This window comes from Hemitrygon akajei, chromosome 13 (assembly GCF_048418815.1).
Source record: "Hemitrygon akajei chromosome 13, sHemAka1.3, whole genome shotgun sequence".
Classification (NCBI taxonomy): Eukaryota; Metazoa; Chordata; class Chondrichthyes; order Myliobatiformes; family Dasyatidae; genus Hemitrygon; species Hemitrygon akajei.
Genome location: NC_133136.1, coordinates 100319520 through 100342054, shown reverse-complemented (window position 1 = coordinate 100342054; position 22535 = coordinate 100319520). Strand labels below are relative to the sequence as shown.

General features: G+C 43.8%; 1 protein-coding gene and 1 non-coding gene across 4 annotated transcripts in view; both read right to left on the bottom strand.

Annotated features, from left to right (window-relative positions):
- LOC140738078 (synaptopodin-2-like) overlaps positions 1–22535 on the bottom strand; it is a 143240-nt gene that overhangs the window by 90318 nt on the left and 30387 nt on the right. The window lies entirely within an intron of this gene.
- Positions 15996–16068, bottom strand: trnav-cac (transfer RNA valine (anticodon CAC)). Its single transcript has one exon. It is a non-coding gene; the product is annotated as a tRNA-Val (tRNA).

Genomic DNA, 22535 nt, shown 5'->3' with positions numbered 1-22535 from the left:
CAGCAGAACAGCATAAGGAACTCTTGGTCCGAGACGCTTTTGTGACTGGGGTCCGGTCAGTGTGTATCCGCCAGCGGCTGCTGGAAAAAGCTGAACTTACCTTACGCTCCGCGATAGAGACGGCCGATACGATAGAGGCTGCGCAGCTGTACGCCGAAGAAGTCCAGCCGCGCGATTCCCCGGTTCCGAGCGAATTCGCCAACGCCGCTGCCAGTCGCGGTATCTCAAACCCCACGAATTCGCCAGGTATGAAACTCTGTTACTTTTGTGGGCTTCTGAAACATGCCAGGAACAGCTGCCCGGCGCGCGAAGCGACTTGTTCCAGCTGTGGGAAGAAGGGCCATTTCGCCAAAGTATGTAAGTCTAAACCGCGCCCGGGGTCGAGCAGCGCTGCATCTGAGACCTGGGGGCCGCCATTTTGCATGACTGGATGTGGACAACCATCTTTGCCGGCGTCACCAGGCCCCGCCCCCGCCTCGCCATCTTGCATGCCCAGATGTGAGCGGCCAACTTTGCCGGCGTCACCAGGCCCCGCCCCCGACACGCCCCGTTCAACGCTGGCTTCCGTGACCCTCGATCAAAGCGCTCCGCACCAGCTCGCAAGGTCGATGATGGACATCCTGGTGGAGGGGCACAGGACTAGCTGCCTGTTTGACACGGGCAGCACTGAGAGTTTTATTGACCCGGCCACAGTGAAACGCTGCGGGCTCGTGACACGGCCGGTACGTCAGAAGATCACCTTGGCTTCAGGGTCGCACTCCACAGACATCCGGGTGGGTTGTGTAGCGACATTGGTGGTGCAGGGCACAGAATATTGGAACTTTGCGTTCCTGGTCATGCCTCGGCTGTGCGCACCTGTGCTATTGGGGCTGGACTTCCAGAGCCATCTCGAAAGTGTGACTATGGCATATGACGGGCCCCACCCACCACTCACTGTCAGGAATCCTCAGTTTGGTGGGACTTCGCCATATACTCCGTTACCACACGCACATACACCCCGAACCCCACATCCCGCCCAGCACCATGCCGATAGCTGTGCTGCTGACACTATTTGCAACCTCTCCACCCTCAAGATCCCTCCCCCATCGCTGTTCACCAACCTGACCCCCGACTGTAAACCTGTGGCAACTAAAAGTAGGAGGTACAGTGCGGGGGACGGGGCCTTTATTCATTCAGAGGTGCAGCAGCTGCTCAGGGAGGGGATCATTGAGCCAAGCACAAGCCCATGGCGGTCCCAGGTGGTCGTTGTTCGGACTGGGCAGAAAAATAGGATGGTTGTGGACTACAGCCAGACCATCAATAGATTCACGCAGCTTGACGCGTACCCCCTACCCCGCATCGCGGATATGGTCAACCAGATAGCTCAGTACAAGGTGTACTCGACAATTGATCTGAAATCCGCTTATCACCAGCTCCCCATCCGCCCAGAGGACCGCCCCTACACCGCCTTCGAGGCGGGTGGCAGGCTCTATCACTTTCTGCGCGTCCCATTTGGTGTCACAAATGGGGTCTCAGTCTTCCAGAGGGAGATGGACCGGATGGTGGACCAGTACAAACTGACGGCCACATTTCCCTATCTAGATAACATCACCATCTGTGGTCGCGACTGGTCGGACCATGACGCCAACCTCCAACGTTTTTTCCAGGTGGCCAATGCTTTGAACCTCACTTATAACAAGGACAAGTGTGTGTTCAGAACCACACGACTCGCTATCCTTGGGTATGTCGTGGAGAACGGGGTCATTGGCCCTGACCCCGACCGTATGCGCCCCCTGTTAGAACTCCCTCTTCCCACTACTCTCAAGGCCCTCCGGCGGTGCCTGGGTTTTTTTTCCTATTACGCCCAATGGGTTCCCCATTACGCAGACAAGGCCCGCCCCCTGGTCAAGTCTACCACCTTTCCCCTCTCTGCCGAGGCCCGCGCGGCCTTCAGCTGCATTAAAGGGGACATTGCCAAAGCAACGATGCATGCGGTAGACGAGACCATTCCCTTCCAAGTAGAGAGTGACGCCTCTGACGTCGCGCTGGCTGCTACCCTCAATCAGGAAGGCAGGCCAGTGGCGTTTTTTTCTCGTACCCTTCAAGGCTCTGAACTTCGGCACTCCACGGTGGAGAAAGAAGCCCAAGCCATAGTGGAAGCTATTCGGCACTGGAGGCACTATCTCGCCGGCAGAAGGTTCACCTTGCTGACCGACCAGTGCTCGGTTGCGTTCATGTTCAGCAGCCAACAGCGGGGCAAAATCAAAAATGATAAAATTTTGCGATGGAGAATAGAACTCTCCACCTATACTTACGATATCCTGTACCGGCCTGGCAGGCTCAATGAACCGTCTGATGCCCTATCCCGGGGACCGTGTGCTAGTGCCCAGCTCGACCAGCTGTATGCCCTTCATGCCCAACTTTGCCACCCGGGGGTCACCCGGTTTTATCATTTCATTAAAGCCCGGAACCTGCCGTACTCCCTGGAGGACATCAGGACGATGACCAGGGACTGCCAGATCTGCGCTGAGTGCAAACCGCACTTCTACCGTCCTGACACTGCGCAGCTTGTCAAGGCCACCCGCCCTTTTGAGTGACTGAGTATTGACTTTAAGGGCCCCCTTCCCTCCACCGACCGCAATGTCTACTTTCTCAGTATTATTGACGAGTACTCGCGATTCCCCTTTGCCGTTCCCTGCCCCGACACTACTACCACGTCGGTCATAAAAGTCCTGCGCCAGCTCTTCACTCTGTTCGGATATCCCTGCTATGTCCACAGTGATAGAGGGTCCTCCTTTATGAGTGACGAGTTGCGCCGGTTCCTGCTTGCTAGGGGCATAGCTACTAGTCGCACCACGAGTTATAATCCCCGGGGGAATGGCCAGGTGGAGAGGGAGAATGCCACGGTGTGGAAGGCCATACTTTTAGCCCTTAAGTCACAAGGGTTGCCGGTCTCCCGATGGCAGGAGGTCCTCCCTGAGGCACTCCACTCTATCCGCTCCCTGTTGTGTACGTCCACTAATGCCACCCCTCACGAACGCTTATTCTCTTTTCCCAGGAAGTCTGTCACTGGGACCACCCTGCCAGTTTGGCTGACGTCCCCGGGGCCAGTGCTGCTGCGTAAACATGCGAGGAGTAATAAGTACTCACCACTGGTCGAGAAGGTTCACCTCCTGCATGCTAATCCCCAGTATGCCTACGTGGTCTTGCCTGATGGGCGGGAGGACACGGTCTCTGTCCGCGACCTGGCGCCCTCCGGAGCAGCAGACCACTACCCCGAGCACTCCACGGTAACTATGCACCCTGTACCCGAGGTGACTCCGCGCGCACCGTGCCCCACACAGAGTCCGTATGCGTCTGTCCCAGGGACCTCGCTCACACGCGAGGGATCCCTGACACCTCCTGTTGGGACAGAATTAACCCACTCTCCGCCTCCGGAGCACACACCACCTCCGGCACCTGTGCCGTCATCACCTCCGGCTCCTGTGCAATTGCAGCCGGAGCTACGTAGATCGCAGCGAACGATTCGACCACCTGATCGACTTAACCTGTAAATATGCTTGGGAATTTTTTTTAAACAAAGGGGGGGTGAATGTGGTGAACTAGATATACCTGTCTGACTGCTCCTGTGGCTCCTCCCAAGACCCTGCTGACTACCCCTGTGGCTCCTCCCACAGACCCCTGTATAAAGGCGACTGTGGCCTGCTGCTCTCCCTCATTTTCCCAGGATGTAGTGTTGTTCTTCAGTCAATAAAAGCCGATATCTCACTTCCTAAGTCTCGGCGTGAGTTATTGATGGTGCATCAGTTCGATTGGTCTCTCTCTCTCCTCCTCTCACTTGATGTTGCCAGAAGATGTGCTGGAGACTCGGGTCTGGGCAAGGTTTCACCAACATGGCTTGTGGTTGGACTGTGGTTCACGTTTCTGCCTTCTGGTTGATCCTCTTCTGTGCGACGTTGATTGTGGCAGACAGGCTCTGCAGCCCGTAGTCAATGAACAACACCGCACTAGATTGAAAAGAACTGAACAGAATACTCCCGGACTGTTTCTATGACTTAGAACATGGAAAAGTACATCACAGTTGCGGTTTCATGTTTCATATTCTGTGTTTCTTGCTTTCTTTGTGTGTTTTGTTCTTTGTGTGCTGGGGGTTTGATGTTTTTCTTTGAAAGGGTTCCATGATTTTCTTTGTTTTGAGCCTACCTCTGGAAAGACAAATCTCGGGGTTGTATACTGCATACGTAGTTTGATTCGGGCAGGTGGGGCTCATCAGTCCTGGACGGCAGCCCGTCTAGGTGAAGAAAAACTCGGATTTTAAACTTCTGCTGCCTTGCGGCCATACCCACCCGTGGGAAAGGCTTCGGGAGTAGACCCCGAGGAAGAAATCCGGAACCAGGGTCCTTAAGGCCGTTTGATGTTGTTTACAACAACACTCTGGCAACCTCTACGATGACACTAGTGCCAAGCTGTATCGGTGTTTGCCCTTCCCTTAGACTACGTTAGTGATGTGTAGAGGCGGATCCTGTTGCATGGGCAATAGCCAGTCCTTCAAATCTTCCCACCTGGGCTTATGCCCTGTAGAGGACACAGTCCACTAGAGGCACAAGCCCATGATCCCGAGATCGATGGCTTCCTACTACTATGACATACTTCGATAATAAATGCATTTTGAATCTTTGAATTGGTCCCTGTTCATGAACTGTTGTTAAACAGACAAACTATCAGTTATAATATGACCATTATCTGCTAGAAAGTTAATATGAAAGGACATTAGGAGATATAAGGGTCAAAGGCAGCTTCCTAGGCTAAACCCACCCATGAAGAATAGATGGGATACTTTTGGAACTATAACCATATCTTTATTTTAGAAAGCAAAAGTCAAGATTTCCAGAAGTTAAAAATTAGTGCTTCAGTAAAATAAGGTTTCAGTTTTAGGCTGATTACTGTGGATTTTCTGTTTGATGGTCAAAGTAAGATTAATGCAAGAAGTTGATTGTATTTTCTAATAATAATGTTTCAATATGCTGAATCTATCCTTTTTTTGTTTTATTTAATATCTACTGTTTCTATAGTTCTTCTCAGGGCTTTATTTCAGAAAATCCCATCGAACCTGTGTCATGATGCACATGTTGCATTTCTGTTCATATCAAAACTTCACAATTCTCTATTAACTCCAATATTATTTATTATAAGACTTCTCAAATCCCCATGACCCTTATCTGTCATTGCCAGGGTAAAATAATTTATATGGTATGAAAATATATTCTGGACACTTTTTTGGGATATTTATAATTAATGTTTTTAATTAAGGGTCACAGTAAATGAAATACAATGATTTATTAGATTAGTACATTTTCTTGCCCATTCAGAAAATAAAGAAACAGATAATATAAATACAGTGGATTCTGGTTAACTGGGCAATCGGTTAATCAGAACAACCATTTATTTGGGACAACTCTTAAAGATCAAAACCTAATCAAGAAAATAGCCAGGATTCTCCTTGACTGGGGCAGAAGACTGTTGCCAAACAGATTCTAACTAGCATCAGATACTTGTGTGGCCGTTAGACATTACACCATGCTTAGAACAAAGAGTTTTTAAAATAGCATCAGTTGTGTGTGCTTGTGTTAAAAAAACCAGTGATAATTGGCAAGAAATAAACAGCAAGACAATTCGGAACTTTTGGGGTTTCAGGTATTCAGGCTTGGAGATGCCAGAAATGGCTGTGAGTGAAAATTAACCAAAGTTCACTACTTCAAGTTACTAACTACAAATAATTTGAAGGCATTGGCAATCATCTTGAATGTTACAATGGAAATGAAGATAGCATTGTATTAAGGCAGTCCATTATCTATACTAGCTGTCTGGTTGATTTTGTTAATTTACCATCAAAGAACACCACAGTAATTCCTCTGCTGGTAACTATCAGGAACTAATAGACAGTTTTATAGTATAGTAGTAGTACTGATAGTTTCTAATTTGTTCAAATACATAAATTTCATATTCAGTTTAGCAGTAATTTGTCTTTTTTTATCTTAACTATTTCCATGAGACATCAGCTAATTGGAGCAGCTGCTCAATTGGGTGAAAGTGTACTGGTTCCAATGTATCCCAACTAACCAGGATCCACTGTGTTTACAGTACTGTGTGAAAGTTTTTGGCACATATAGCTAGGTAGGGAATTTGCACAGTACTGTACTTGTTAGTGTGCAGCGGAGAGCAAGATTATAAATCTGGCGGGAGCAAAAAATTGGTAAAGATGGAGTGCCACGGGAAGGGTGTGGATAGGTATCAGAGGAGTGCTGGGGCAGAGGAGGTGGCGCGGGTGCCAACACACCCAGTCCTGAGACACCAGGGAAGGTCATTTGATTCCTAGCAATTGGTTTATTGATCATTACAGAATGTCTCGCTGCAGCTTCCCACTCCCTCCCCTTTTTCCAACCATGACTCCCCTCTCCCTGCCCCCTTTCCACTGTCAGTCCACAATAGAGACCCATATCAGAATCACATACACATGCAATGAAACTTGTTTTAATTTTGCTGCTGCAGCACTGTTGTGCAATACCTAAAATACTACAGTACTGTGTACAAGTCTTAGATACCCTAGCTCACACACACTATGCACAGCACAGTACTGTGTATTCACACACACACACACACACACACACACACACACACACACACACACACACACACACACACACACACACACACACACACACACACACACTATGCACAGCACAGTACTGTGCCTTCACATACACACATACAACTAATGCACAGTACGGTACTGCGTATTCACACACACACACACACGACTCATGCACAGTATGGTACTGTGTATTCACACACACATGACTCATGCACAGTACTGTACTGTGCATTCACACACACACACACACACACACAATGCACAGTACAATACTATGTATTCACACACACACATGACTCATGCACGGTACTGTACTGTGCATTCACACACACACACACGACTCATGCACAGCACAGTACTGTGCATTCACACACACACACACGATTCATGCACGGTACTGTACTGCGCATTCACACACACACACACGATTCATGCACGGTACTGTACTGCGCATTCACACACACACAACTCATGCACAGTATTGTACTGTGCATTCACACACACACACACACACACACTATGCACAGTACAGTACTGTGCATTCACACACAGGATTTCACTGGTAAATTTTAACCTGCCACTGTGTACCTGCTTGTCATTTTATGAAATCAAAAGTTGATATGCATTTTCTTCCCTTAACATTTCTCCGACTACTCAGTTACATGATCATTAAAGATCAATATTATCAAACTACAGATCTCTCATTATTGCACCCAGCAAGAATTCACCTAAGAGACATACTAAGCAATACTAGCTGATAATTCTCAAAGTCAGATTTGTTTTGACAAGTCAATTGTCAAGGTCCATTTGAAAACAAATTCTAGGCTGCCCCTTAAGCACAATTGTGCAGAAGTGTTATACTAGAAGAAGCTATCATCTAATTGAGATGTTAAGCAGAGGTTTCCTTGTATTCACATAAGAGATGGCAAGTTGAAAGGTACAGGATAATTGCCTCCAGAATCTTGAATAGTGGCCAAACGGGTGAAATCCCCATAAGAGCATCTGGTAGCTGAAATCCAAGCATCATCAACCTCAAGAGAAAACGTATGGAGCCAAACAAATAATTCTAAAGTTATTTGAGACAATTATATGCAAATCTCAAATAAAAATCAATTTTAAACAAATAGCAGGTAAAAAAAATTCACACCGTCAGCTACTTCCAGATAAAATTACACTCACTCAGAAATTAGACTGATTGGCTATTCACATTTTCCCATCACCAGGCACAAAACATAACAGTTTTGATCACACAATCCAGGCCATGCCCACTTCTTATTTTCTCCATATTATTATTTTCAGTTTGTCTTTAGCTGTTTGTCACGCTATGTATAGTTTTTCATAAAATTCTATTGTATTCTCTTTTTTCCATGTGATTGCTTGCAAGAAAGTGAATCTTAAAGTAGAATACGGTAACAAAAATACTTTGATAATAAATTTACCTTAAACTTTAGATAATAATCCTTTAAATATATAAGCTGGTCATATTCAATTTACTGTTAGTGGATCTTTGCTGTGTAGAAACTCAGCGCCGTTTTCCATTTCACAAGAGACGTCTCTTTAAAGGGACTTCATTAGCTTGAAACACGCCGAACAAACTGGGTTCTGTGAAAGGGTCTGTTTGTAGCAAGTTCTTGCTTGTTCTCTACCTTCAACACCATTTGTTTAGTATTGCTCAGTGATGGTTTTGCATGTGAGGAATGCAACGTAGTGTAGTTAATAAGGCCCTGTAAACAATATCCATTTAACCTGTTGCTACGTGGTAGCCCAGAGGAAGTTTAGAAAATATTCAGACCAAGGGGCTACAACACCATTGAGGAAAGCATAGGAAGAAATCAGCACTGAGGGAATGAAACTGGAATTCTCCCAGTAAGAGCAAACACGAGGAAATCTGCAGATGCTGGAAATTCAAACAACACCACACAAAATGCTTGTGGAACACAGCAGGCCAGGCAGCATCTATAAGGAGAAGCACTGTCGACGTTTCGGGCCGAGACCCTTCATCAGGACTCGGCCCGAAATGTTGACAGTGCTTCTCCCTATAGATGCTGCCTGGCCTGCTGTGTTCCACCAGCATTTTGTGTGTGTTGTTCTCCCAGTAAGATCTGTTTCTATCTGGTGAAGAGGGGCCACTTCACAGGATTGGAAAAGCTGCAGAAAGTTGCAAATCAGCTAGCTCCATCATCAGCACTAGTGTCCCCAGCATCGATGATATCTTCAAAAGGCAATGCCTCAAAAAGGTGGCATTCATCATTAAGGACCTCTTTCACCCAGGACATGCCCTGTTATAACCATATAACCATATAACAATTACAACACAAACAGGCAATATCGGCCCTTCTAGTCCGTGCTGAACGCTTACTCTCACCTAGTCCCACTGGCCCGCACTCAGCCCATAACCCTCCATTCCTTTCCTGTCCATATACCTGTCCAATTTTACTTTAAATGACAATACCGAATCTGCCTCTACCACTTCTACTGGAAGCTCGTTCCACACAGCTACCACTCTCTGAGTAAAGAAATTCCCCCTCGTGTTACCCTTAAACTTTTGCCCCATAACTCTCAACTAATGTCCTCTTGTTTGAATCTCCCCTACTCTCAATGGAAAAAGCCTATCAACGTCAACTCTATCTATCCCCCTCATAATTTTAAATACCTCTATCAAGTCCCCCCTCAACCTTCTACACTCCAAAGAATAAAGACCTAACTTGTTCAACCTTTCCCTGTAACTTAGGTGCTGAAACCCAGGTAACATTCGAGTAAATCTCTGTACTCTCTCTATTTTGTTGACATCTTTCCTATAATTCGGTGACCAGAACTGTACACAATACTCCAAATTTGGCCTTACCAATGCCTTGTACAATTTTAACATTACATCCCAACTCCTATACTCAATGCTCTGATTTATAAAGGCCAGCATACCAAAAGCTTTCTTCACCACCCTATCCACATGAGATTCCACCTTCAGGGAACTATGCACCATTATTAAAACGTACAAAAAGCTGGATGAACTCAGCAGGTCGGGCAGCATCCGTTGAAAGAAGCAGTAAACGTTTCGGGTCGAGACCCTTCATCAGGACTAAAGAAGGAGGGGGCAGGAGCCCTATAAAGAAGGTGTGGGGAGGGTGGAAAACCAATCAGAGGAAAGATCAAGGGGTGGGGGAGGGGAAGCAGGGAGGGGATAGGCAGGAGAGGTGAAGAAGGAATCTAAGGGGAAAGCACTATGGGTAGTAGAAGAAGGCAGAGTCATGAGAGGTGATAGGCAGCTAGAAGAGGGGACAGAGTGAAAGTGGGATGGGGAAGGAAGAGGGAGGGAATTACCGGAAGTTGGAGAATTCGATGTTCATACCAAGGGGCTGGAGACTACCCAGACGGTACACGAAATGTTGTTCCTCCAACCGAAGTTTGGCCTCATCATGGCAGTAGAGGAGGCCATGTATGGACATATCCGAATGGGAATGTGAAGGAGAGTTGAAGTGAGTGGCAACCAGGAGTGTTACGAATGAGGAGCAACTCTGATGGGCAGAAGGGTGCAAAGTTGCCCCCCCCCCTTTTAGATAATCGCAAAATCGCTATTATTTCAGGTCTGATACCCAGGAAATGAGAGAGATAAACAGCTCATGTCAGTAATGAGAGAGAGACAACGCAGGGATACACAAAGGTTGGAATGTCTCCTATTGACAAAGAGAGAGATTACTGCTATTGTCTCTTGAAGAAGGAATTGTGTATTGAGTACTGTTCTATTCATTGATACCCCTCAGGGGGCAACCAGAGTGGTCTGGTTAAGGGATTGCATCATCCCAACCCGATTGACACCTGAGACCCCGTGAGTGGGGATAAAAGTAGGGTCTGGGGAACACCCCTCAGATGCACCAGGAGAGATGCTACGAGACCGATGGGGGCTTGTGTGTGTGTCCACCCTTGCCTGGGTGATGAGTCCTCCACGGAACGGTCTAGCTAAAGGACGGAGAGGTCATACGTGAATGGACATAATTGCAACGCATCGATAGATCAAGAGCATAAAAGGAAAGTCGGCAAGTTACTCTCTCTCTCTCTCTCTCTCTCTCTCTCTCTCTCTCCAACAATTGCAATACAGTGATCAGCAACTACCGCAGCCTGCATGAACTGAACTGAACTTTATATTTCCATCAGACAATTCATTATCCCCTAGCCAACGATAGAGCTTATTTCTTATTGATTATTATTATACCCGCACTTTTAGGTTTAGTATTGATGACGTATATTATCTGTATATTTGCATTGATATTACTTTTGTGTATTTTTACCAATAAATACTGTTAAAAATAGTATCATCAGACTTCAACGGATACTCCTATCTTTGCTGGTAAGATACCCAGTTACGGGGTTCGTAACAACTTGGGGCCTTGTCTCGAGATTTGATACCAAATTGGAGGGCCAGTGCATCGGGCTTTTAAGTCCAGACTTGGATTTGGTTGCGCGGGTAACCAGACGGGAAACCAGCAAAGATGGACTTGGTTCAGTGAAGAAAGGGTTAACCTTGGTACTAGTGGGAAGTGAGAATTCTCAGTTGTTTGTGTTAGAAGGTGTGTTAAAAGTTAGTGAGGAGATAAAAGGTGGTGATGTGGATATTATTATTGAAGGAGAAGGGAAAAGTGTAGTTCCTAAATTGAATGAAGGAAATTTAAAGTCTGGATTGGTGTCAGAAGCAGTAACCAGGCTGAAGGAACAATGGCTTGTTAACAAGGTGCCTGCGAATCAATTACAGGTTGATTTGGAATGTAAAGGTACCCCACTCGCTAATGTTATTCAAGGGTGTGCTGTGAAGAGGCAGAATTTGAAATGTTGTTTGGACAAAGAGGGATTACTTGCAGATGTGAAACTGAAAACTAACAGAATGAAGGGTCTTGAAGATAAAACTAATGACTTGCTTAAAAATAAAGAATTGTGTGGAAGTTCAGAAGATGGGCTAAGTTTGAAAAACATTGTTGATAAAATAACTCCTATGAAAGGAATATGCAAAAGCCTATTCCACACTGGCGAGCAAGCTAACCACGTGAGAGTTAAGTGGAAAAGGGGCGAAGGTTGAAAAAATGCCACTTTAAATAATGGGGTTTGGTTTTAAGGGATTTCGACAAAGCATGTAAATAATAAAGACAACACCATGGACGATTGACTGTTGAGTTTAAAAGTAAAATAAAGATTAGTATTTGCATAAACTTTTGTAATGTACTACAGAATAATCACACATGTATTGGTTCACATTTTGTAATATACACTTAAGCTAGGATCACAACTCTTTAGTTTGTTTTGCTGAAGAAAAGGAATTTAAAAAAAGTGGATATTAAATTGGAGTCTGATGTTACAGGAATTTATTAAGGTACAAGATATTAAGATATTAAAGGAAGTGACAATGTAATCGCTAAATGTTTAGATGCTAAGTTGAATGTATAACTGTATTACTCTGTAGTGAAAAACTCTTTTGTATTGTGTTAGATTCGGAAATTCTGTAAGACTCTGTATTAGTTAATTTTTCCCTGTGGTAAAAATTCTTAGAAGGATGGGGGTGTTACGAATGAGGAGCAACTCTGATAGGCAGAAGGGTGCAAAGTTGCCCCCCCCCTTTTTGAGAATCGCAAAATCGCTATTATTTCGAGTCTGATACCCAGGAAATGAGAGAGATAAACAGTTCATGTCAGTAATGAGAGAAAGACAACGCAGGGATACACAAAGGTTGGAATGTCTCCTATTGACAAAGAGAGAGATTACTGCTATTGTCTCTTGAAGAAGGAATTGTGTATTGAGTACTGTTCTATTCATTGAAACCCCTCAGGGGGCAACCAGAGTGATCTGGTTGAGGGATTGCATCATCCCAACCTGATTGACACCTGAGACCCCGTGAGTGGGGATAAAAGTAGGGTCTGGGGAACACCCCTCAGACGCACCAGGAGAGACGCTACGAGACCGGTGGGGGCTTGTGTGTGTGTCCACCCTTGCCTGGGTGACGAGTCCTCCACAGAATGGTCTAGCTAAAGGATGGAGAGGTCATACGTGAATGGCCACAATAACAACACATCGACGGATCAAGATCGTAAAAGGAAAGTCGGCAAGTTACTCTCTCTCTCTCTCTCTCTCTCTCTCCAACAATTGCAACATCGTGATCAACAACTACCGCAGCCTGCATGAACTGAACTGAACTTTATATTTCCATCGGACAATTCATTATCCCCTAGACAACGATAGAGCTTATTTCTTATTGATTATTATTATACCCGCCCTTTTAGGTTTAGTATTGATGACGTATATTATCTGTATATTTGCATTGATATTATTTTTGTGTATTTTTACTAATAAATACTGTTAAAAATAGTATCATCAGACTTCAACGGATACTCCTATCTTTGCTGGTAAGATACCCAGTTACGGGGTTCGTAACAGGAGATCCCGTCTGTTGTGGTGGACGGAGTGGAGGTGCTCGACGAAGCGGTCCCCCAATCTGCATCGGGTCTCACCGATGTAGAGGCCGCACCGGGAGCACCGGATGCAATAGATTGCCCCAACAGACTCACAAGTGAAGTGTTGCCTCACCTGGAAGGACTGTTTGGGGCCCTGAATGGTGGTAAGAGAGGAGGTGTGGGGACAGGTGTAGCGCTTACACTTGCAGGGATAAGTGCCCGGTGGGAGATCTGTGGGGAAGGACGTGTGGACCAGGCATTCGCGGAGGGAGTGATCCCTGCGAAAAGTGGGGAGGGGTAGAGAGGGAAAGTTGTGCTTAGTGGTGGGGTCCTGTTGAAGGTGGCGGAAGTTGCGGAGGATAATATGTTGGATCCGGAGGCTGGTGGGGTGATAGGTGTGGACAAGAGGAACATGGTCCCTGTTGTGGTGACGGGAGGATGGGGTGAGGGCTGAAGTGTGGGAGATGGAGGAGATGCGGGTGAGGGCATCATTGATGACAGCAGAAGGGAAACCACAATTCTTAAAGAAAGAGGACATTTGGGATGTCCTGGAACAGAAAGCCTCATCCTTGGAGCAGATGCGGTGGAGACGGAGGAACTGGGAATAGGGAATAGAATTTTTGCATTTGGCAGGGTGGGAAGAGGTAAAATCAAGGTAGTTATGGGAGTCAGTGGGTTTATAGAAGATGTCAGTGGACAGTCTGTCTCCAGAGATGGAGACCGAGAGATCGAGAAAGGGGAGAGAAGTGTTCGAGATGGACCAAGTGAATTTGAGGGCTGGGTGAAAGTTAGAGGCAAAGTCGATGAAATTGATGAGCTCAGCATGGGTACAGGAAGCAGCACCAATGTAGTCGTCAATGTAGTGAAGGAAAAGTTGGGAAGTGTACCAGTATAGATTTGGAGCATAAACTGTTCCACATAACCCATGAAGAGGCAGGTATAGCTGGGGCCCATACGAGTACCCACAGCTACACCCTTGGTCTGAAGAAAGTGGGAAGAGCTGAAAGAGAAGTTATTAAGTGTGAGTACCAGTTCCGCCAACCAGTGGAGTGTGGTGGTGTTGGGGAACTGGTGGAGATCTATTGTCCAGAAAGTAGCGGAGGGCTTTGAGGCCTTCTGAATGGGGAATTGAAGTGTATAAGGATTGGACATCCATTGTGAAAATGAAGCAGTCGGGATCGGGGAACTGGCAGTTATTGAAGAGCTGGAGGGCTTGGGATGTATCCCGGATGTAGGTGGGGAGGGACTGAACTATGGGTGACAAAATGGAGTCAAGGTAGTCAGATACAAGTTCTGTGGGGCAGGAGCAGGCCGAAACTATAGGCCTACCAGGACAGTCAGGCTTATGGATCTTGGGGAGGAGGTAAAAGCGAGCAGTGCGGGGTGTGGGAATTATGTGTTTTTTGGCTGAGGATGGAAGGTCTTTGGAGTTGATGAGGGCAGTGATGGTAAGGGAGACAAAGGTTTGATGTTTTTTGGTTGGGTCCTGTTCCAGGGGTAAGTAAGAGGAGGTCAGACAGCTGCCGTTTCCCGTTTGATCTCCTGGTTGCCACTCACTTCAACTCTCCTTCACATTCCCATTCGGATATGTCCACACATGGCCTCCTCTACTGCCATGATGAGGCCAAACTCAGGTTGGAGGAACAACATCTCATATACAATCTGGGTAGTCTCCAGCCCCTTGGTATGAACATCGAATTCTACTAATTCCAGTAATTCCCTCCCTCTCCCTTCCACCATCCCACCTTCACTCTGACTCCTCTTCTAGCTGCCTATCACCTCTCATGACTCTGCCTTCTTCTACTACCCATAGTGCTTTCCCCTTAGATTCCTTCTTCACCTCTCCTGCCTATCCCCTCCCTGCTTCCCCTCCCCCACCCCTTGATCTTTCCTCTGATTGGTTTTCCACCCTCCCCCCACATAATTTATAGGGCCCCTGCCCCCTCCTTCTTTAGTCCTGACGAAGGGTCTCGACCCGAAACGTTGACTGCTTCTTCAACAGATGCTGCCCGACCTGCTGAGTTCATCCAGCTTTTTTGTACGTTTTGATTTGACCACAGCATCTGCAGTGTACTTTGTGTTTACTATGCACCATTATTCCTAGATCACTCTGTTCTACTGCATTCTTCAATGCCCTACCATTTACCATGCAAGTCCTATTTGGATTATTCCTACCAAAATGTAGCACCTCATACTTATCAGCATTAAACTCCATCTGCCATCGTTCAGCCCACTCTTCTAACAGGTCTAAACCTCTCTGCAAGCTTTGAAAACCTACTTCATTATCCACAACACCACCTACCTTACTATCATCTGTTCTCATTGCTGCTTTTAAGCAGGTGGTACAGGAGCCTAAAGACACTCAATCAATATTTTAGGAACAGCTTCTTTCCTCAATGTACAGAACCTCACTATTATTTTTCTTTTTGCTGTACTTAAGTTACATATCTTCCTGCAATTTACAGATTTTCTTTTACATATTGCATTCTACTGCTGCCACAAAACAAGTTTCAGGACATATACCAGTGATACTACACCTGCTTCTGACACTGGTCAGTAAGGAGAGAATTAATATTTTACTAGAAATAGAAAGAAAAGGTTGAAAAGAGTTTGGCATGCCTGGGACTTCATTAGCAATGAAAAGAAAACAAAGACTTTGCAATCTGACAGCTACTGAAAAGGTAACTCAAAGGTTATATATTTCTGAATTTTGTTAGGCTACAGGGATGAGGGTGCTTCAAGGTTATTTGACCATCAGTACTGTTTCAATGAATTTGGGTCATAGCCAAGAGTCTGGGGGGTGGGGGGGGGGAGAGAGAGATTGGAAATTAAGGGAGAATGTACAAACTTCTTAAAGACAGTGCGAAAATGGAAACCCAATGTCACAACTGTATAGAACAACTACATTAAACTACCGTGCCAAACCAAAATTGTGTTCCTGCCCAGGATCGAACTGGGGACCTTTCGCATGTGAGGCGAACGTGATAACTACTACACTACAGAAACCACAAGAACTACCACTCACCAGAATGAGTGGACGAAAATCAATTTATTTCAGTATTTTAAAGGTTTACTTAGACAGTAATTACACTGCTTCTGTGATTCAAAGCTGAAATTTAAGGCATTAGGTTTAATACATCATTTTTTTCTTGCAATTGTGACTTTAAATTGGCCACTATATTTTGAAATCACAGATATGACTTACATAGTTGGTTACTTGCAGAGTGACCCGGCTAATTGTTCCCCATTGACAACAAACCTCCTGGACCCATGGAACCGAGTGAGTGTCTGGGTGACCTATGTCGAGTTACTGGTAGGGTGACGAGATTGGCAGAGTGTACGTGATTCACAACCTCCAACTTTAAGAGGCTGGTCTAACGTGATGACGTTTTATGCAGCATTTTAGCATGCTTTTGTGTGTAGGGTTTGGAGTTCAATAAAATGTGTGAAGGGTGTCATTAGACATGCTTTGTCTTATTTTTGAACGTCTACATGTTCAACTTCTGACATCCCGAAGGTCTTTCTGCCATCTACAAGGAAAGCGTGATGCAGACAACACGCTTCACGGTAGGGATCGTCCAAAACATTGGCTGTACACTTCTCCATAGATCCTGCCTGACCTGCGGAGTTCCTCAGCACTTTGTGGGTCTTGCACGCTAGGGGTGGTGTGATTTTAATGATGTGCGGTGCCAAACATAGCATTTAGTCTGAAGGCCGAAAGCTCAGTTTTGGTTTCATCAGGCCATAGACTTCTTCCAGCTGATTTCAGAGTCTTCCCACATCCCTTCTGGCAAACTCTAGCCAAGGTTTCATCTGAGTTATTTTTCAACAGTGACAGTCTCCCATAAAGCTACTATTTTAGCACCCGGGCAGCAGTTGTTGTATGCGTAGTCTCTCCCATCTCCACTACTGAAGCTTGTTGTCATAAGCCTCTTCGTGGCCTCCCTCACTAGTCCCCTTCTTGCACGGTCACTCAGTTTTTGAAGACGGTCTGCATCAGGCAGATTTACAGCTGTACCATCTTCTTTCCATTTCTTGATGATTGACTTAACTGTACTCCGAGAGATATTTAGTGACTGAAGTTTTCCTGTATCCATCTCCTGACTTGTGCTTTGCAATAACCTTTTCACAGAGTTGCTTGGAGTGTTCTTTTGTCTTTAAGGTGTAGTGTTTGCTAGAATACTGACTCGCCCACAGTTGGACCTTTCAGATATTTTTACTACAATCAATTGAAAAATCTTGACTGCACACAGGTCATCTACTTTTAACAAATATGTGACTTCTAAAACCAATTAGCTGCAGGAGTGATGATTTGTCCTGTGTCATATTAAATGGGGTGATCACTTTGTAGAGAAGTTTTCATAGTGGATTTAATTTGGTTTTGATCAACATTTGGCATTGATCAACAGAAAAAGATCTTTAATGACAATCGGTCTCAAAAATGCCAAATTAAATCCACTGTGATTGAATGTTGTAAAACAATAAAACATGAAAACTTCGAAGGGGGCGAATACTTTTTATACTACATGATCATATATTTAGCAGCTCTGATTATTACTCAATAAACTGACCACATCCAATTCAAAATGACACCAAACACGTGTACTACTAACAGGATAAGGTGCTTTCTCAGTGGCTCTGGAGCTAAATATGCGAATGCGCAAAGTAAAATTGGCGAATTTTCAAACCTTTAAAGACAAAAATCTTGAGTGGATTTCTTTAAAGTTTTCATTTAAAGATCCCATCATCCCATATGTCAGTTATTCACAATTCATTCCTTAAGGCTGAGCATGTTAATACTGAAAAGACTTCAGCCCCTAATGGAATCCTGAATGTAATGCTGAAGAACTCTGCTCTAAAGCTAATGACAACCTTTCACTGAAATACTGCATGAATATGTCTGATATTGATCCAATAAAGTGAAAAATTAACAAAGAATAATATCTCCATAGAAGTCAAAAAATATCACCCTGTTAAAGAATGCTGAAACAAGTTCATTACAAAGTGATGGAAGGCATCATTGACAATGGAATCAAGTTGCATCTACCCATAACATTCTCTTTAATGTCCGGTTTGGTTATACTCAAACTTTGTTTTCAGAACTAATTATAGCCTTGGCTTAATTAAAAGTATGAAACACAATTCCACTGTGAGGCTAAAAGAGAAAGGCTCAGAAACATCACAGAAAATGCACAACAAGAACTTCAGTAAACTGATTATCATATGACAATGAGTAATAAATATCAATGAAACCCCCCATTCCAAAGAAATGAATTCAAAATACCATGTAAAAATGGTAATACCTTAGATGGTTTATTATGGTGAGTGAATTACTTTCCGAAATTGACTTGTTTTAATATTATGGATGAGACATATGTTTTAAGAATGAATAAAATCCAAAGAAAGGTCTTGAACAGAAAATTATCTCTTTTATATTCTGAGTTTATCATGATTTTTATGCCAAACTCCATTTCTGAACTTCAGTTCCATTGAAGTTGATAGAACAGGATTCTAGAAGCAGAGTTCAAGTTCCGTATGTTACTATAGTCCATATTTATATGAAGAACAGAGATTGAATGAAACCAGATTTAACTAAGATGTCAGTAGTACAGTGTTGGATGACCTCAACTATGCAGAAATTACAATGAGTTATACAACTTAGTGTTCTGTTAGAATTGTCTGGTTTAGGGATGACATATGCATGGATTATTTCAGTCTAGAGAAGGATCAAGCAATACTGTGGAAATGAATTACATGAAAATAACAAAAATCTGCAGATTCTGACAATGTGAAATGAAAACATAAAACATTAAAATCACTCAGCAGACAAAGCTGTATCTGGGGAATAAGAAACAGAGTTAACATTTCAGGTTGAAGAACCTTTGACAGAACTGGGAAGTTTGAAAGCAAGTTCGTTTTCAATCTCAGGAATGATTAAAGGTAGTTAGGACAAAGGGAATATCACCCTGAGAAGGTGTGGTGAGTGTTCTTCTGAACATGAGCATAGATTAAGTCAGCTGAGTGATGTTAATGAGAAGATCGATAATAAAAGGAAGAATAAAGGAACATGAGTGAGAGAAAGAGAGATACAAAAACCACGAAATGTCAAGATGTAGGAAATGCTCAGAAAATGTGTTAATGTAGAGTGGATGTCTAAGCTAATATAAATGAAAATATAGATGGTCTTGTTGAAGTTATGGATGTAAGATCTGAAACTCAATCAACGGTTAAAAATTAAATTAATGCCATGAACATTCTGGTTCTCAATCAGCAATTGTCAGAAACAGGGAAGACTTCGAGGCTTCCCCTATATGTTATAAGGGGGTAGGGGAAAATTCAGTGTGTAATTGGTTAAAGATAATTTAGGATGCTGGAGAGGTCACAATGTGTGTGATTAATGTAGATGTAGTAACTAATCCTTCTGTTTTTGAATGCTGTTGTGGAGGGACATGTAGCTAAAGGAAGGATACTAAGGAATATTGGAATGGCTGTGGGAAGAAACTCTTTGGTGCTTTCCTGGCTGTAACTGAAAAGGTGACATCAGACAAGTGCAACCTTATTCACTCACACAGAAGTGGAGAGATATTAATGTAGTCAATTGTCAAACTTAGTAAAGTAATAAAAAAAAGAAAAATCATAAGATTCTTGCTGTTTCCATTGATACAGCAATTTCAACTGCTCTTTTAAATGAGAGCTATGCTTCAGTTAGGAGATGTTTCTGAATGCTTTCGTGTCAGATGCCACAAACTAACCAATCTCTCACTGCATAATTAAGTTATTGGAGAGACTCTGAAGCTGGTGATACAGAAGTTTTGATTTACACAACAAGCAGGCATTCTCCCGGAGATTCTCATGGTAGAGCCTCACAAATCCAAACATACATCACATTTTTATATCCTAAAAACCATTTCAATAGTTGCAATGACATTGTTTACTTCAATGTTTTGGGTTGACAATGCTTTCTTTGAATTACATATCTACAGTGGGAGATATGTATTTAACATTTCAGTATATGTGAGTAATATTGTAAATAAAAAGTTTCATTAAGCATTCTTTGTTGTTTAAATGAATGGCACATGTCATCACACCACCATTTCTTATGTATGCATCACGCTAAAGTAAAAAAGTGAAACTTAGACACACATCTTTTAAACTTCCTTGTTTTTCTTTCAGTTAGTTTTATGTTTTGGAGTTGCAAAAGGTAACAAGAGACACCTCCGAATATTCAAATACTTCCCTAACTTATTTACAACGGTGAAAATTCCTTAAAACCCATCATTGATGCAGGGCAATTAACATACTCCATTGTCTTAAAGTTTGGCTGATGCATATACAAACTCTCAGCCTATGGACCAGCTTAATTTCAATTTTCTGCTTGCAATCTACTGAAAGACCTTTTTCAGTCATTGCAATTTATGAAAAGTTCTTTACTAAAGAACTGAAGACTAGATCTTGCTTTAGCTAATATCTGCTATATTCACACAACTCAGAATACTCCCTAACATACCCACATATACGTATACCAGGCCAAGTGCTTTGCAATTGTATTATCCGTGGTATTCAGCTCTTTTTTCATTGATTGTAGGTGTCACACCATCAACCAGGCATATTAAAGTGTCCTGTAGCCGGTCATCCTCCTGATGATCTGGGAAACGACTGAGCTGTTACATTACACCAGCCGAAGTAGATGGGGCTGGATAATTGGATTGTGCCATTCTGCTACAGCCAGAGGGGTGTTCTCTGGAGCTGCTTCATTTATGCCTTATCTTTTTAAGGAGAGGAATGTTTTCTCTCCCCTGTAATTTACCATGGACTGACCAGCATTGAATATAAACCCACAGTGAGGAGATGAGTGGTGTCTCTTGGTCTGAGGAGTATTTACTATGTTGTTTTGTTTTGTTTTGTTGATTCAAGTGTGGACTCTAGAACAGTTCTGTTGAGTTTCTAAATATTTTGGGTAAATAAAACCTCTATTTTTTTCACCTTCACTTGCTCTTCAAAATCAGAAGTTTTCTGATGACTCTGCCATAGTTAGATGCATCAGCAAGGGAGATGAGGCTGAGTACAGGGCTACAGTGGGAAACTTTGTCACATGGTGTGAGCAGAATCATCTGCAGCTTAATGTGAAAAAGACTAAGGAGCTGGTGGTGGACCTGAGGAGGGCTAAGGCATCGGTGACCCCTGTTTCCATCCAAAGGGCCAGTGTGGACATGGTGGAGGATTACGAGTACCTGGGGATATGAATGGACAATAAACTGGACTGGTCAAAGAACACTGAGGCTGTCTACAAGAAGGGTCAGAGCCGTCTCTATTTCCTGAGGAGACTGAGGTCCTTTAACATCTGCTGGACGATGCTGAGGATGTTCTATGAGTCTGTGGTGGCCAGTGCTATCATGTTTGCTGTTGTGTGCTGGGGCAGCAGGCTGAGGGTAGCAGACACCAACAGAATCAACAAACTCATTCGTAAGGCCAGTGATGTTGTGGGAATGGAAATAGACTCTCTGACGGTGGTATCTGAAAAGAGGATGCTGTCCAAGTTGCATGCCATCTTGGACAATGACTCCCATCCACTCCATAATGTACTGGTTAGGCACAGGAGTACATTCAGCCAGAGACTCATTCCACCGAGATGTAACACTGAGCGTCATAGGAAGTCATTCCTGCCTGTGGCCATCAAACTTTACAACTCCTCTCTTGGAGTGTCAGACACCCTGAGCCAATAGGCTGGTCCTGAACTTATTTCCACTTGGCATGATTAACTTATGATTATTTAATTATTTATGGGTTTATTTTGTTATATTTCTACTCTATTCTTGATTGGTGCAACTGTAATGAAACTCAATTTCCCTCGGGATCAATAAAGTCTGTCTGTCTGTCTGTCTGCCTTGCAGTTTTATGCTTAACCTGGTCCTTCACACACATCAATATAATGAAAAGCAATCTTTTGTGTGTTAAATGGAGTTATCTTTGTAAAATTCTTCCTTTGCCATTGAATTCTTGTTGATTTGATTTGTAATCCTCCTGCAATATTATCAAAATAATAAAACTGAACAACAGGAACTTCAGTAAACTGATTAAAATCAAATGCTGCTGATTGTTAGCAGCCTCATTAGAAACATGCTGTTTATAGTAGTCACGAGCCTGTGATACAATCTTGTCCACTAATATGTTCCATGGAAGCAATCTGACATCCTTTCCTAGTCAAGCCTATACACGGTTCTCAGCCAATATGTCATTGACTCTTTAGTGTCCTAGTAGTTCTGCAATTATAACTACAGTTAAGAAAAGGAATAAAAGCAGATGGATCACTGAGCATTTACCAGATATTAATTTCTGACACAGCAAGTTGATCTTGCAGAACTCTCCTCACAAACATTTTGGTCTGGTGTTGTATTGGGAGAGTTGTCCTACAGACAAGACAGACAACAACCGAAAATAGCTGTACACACAGGATCACACCTGAAAGAAAAGAA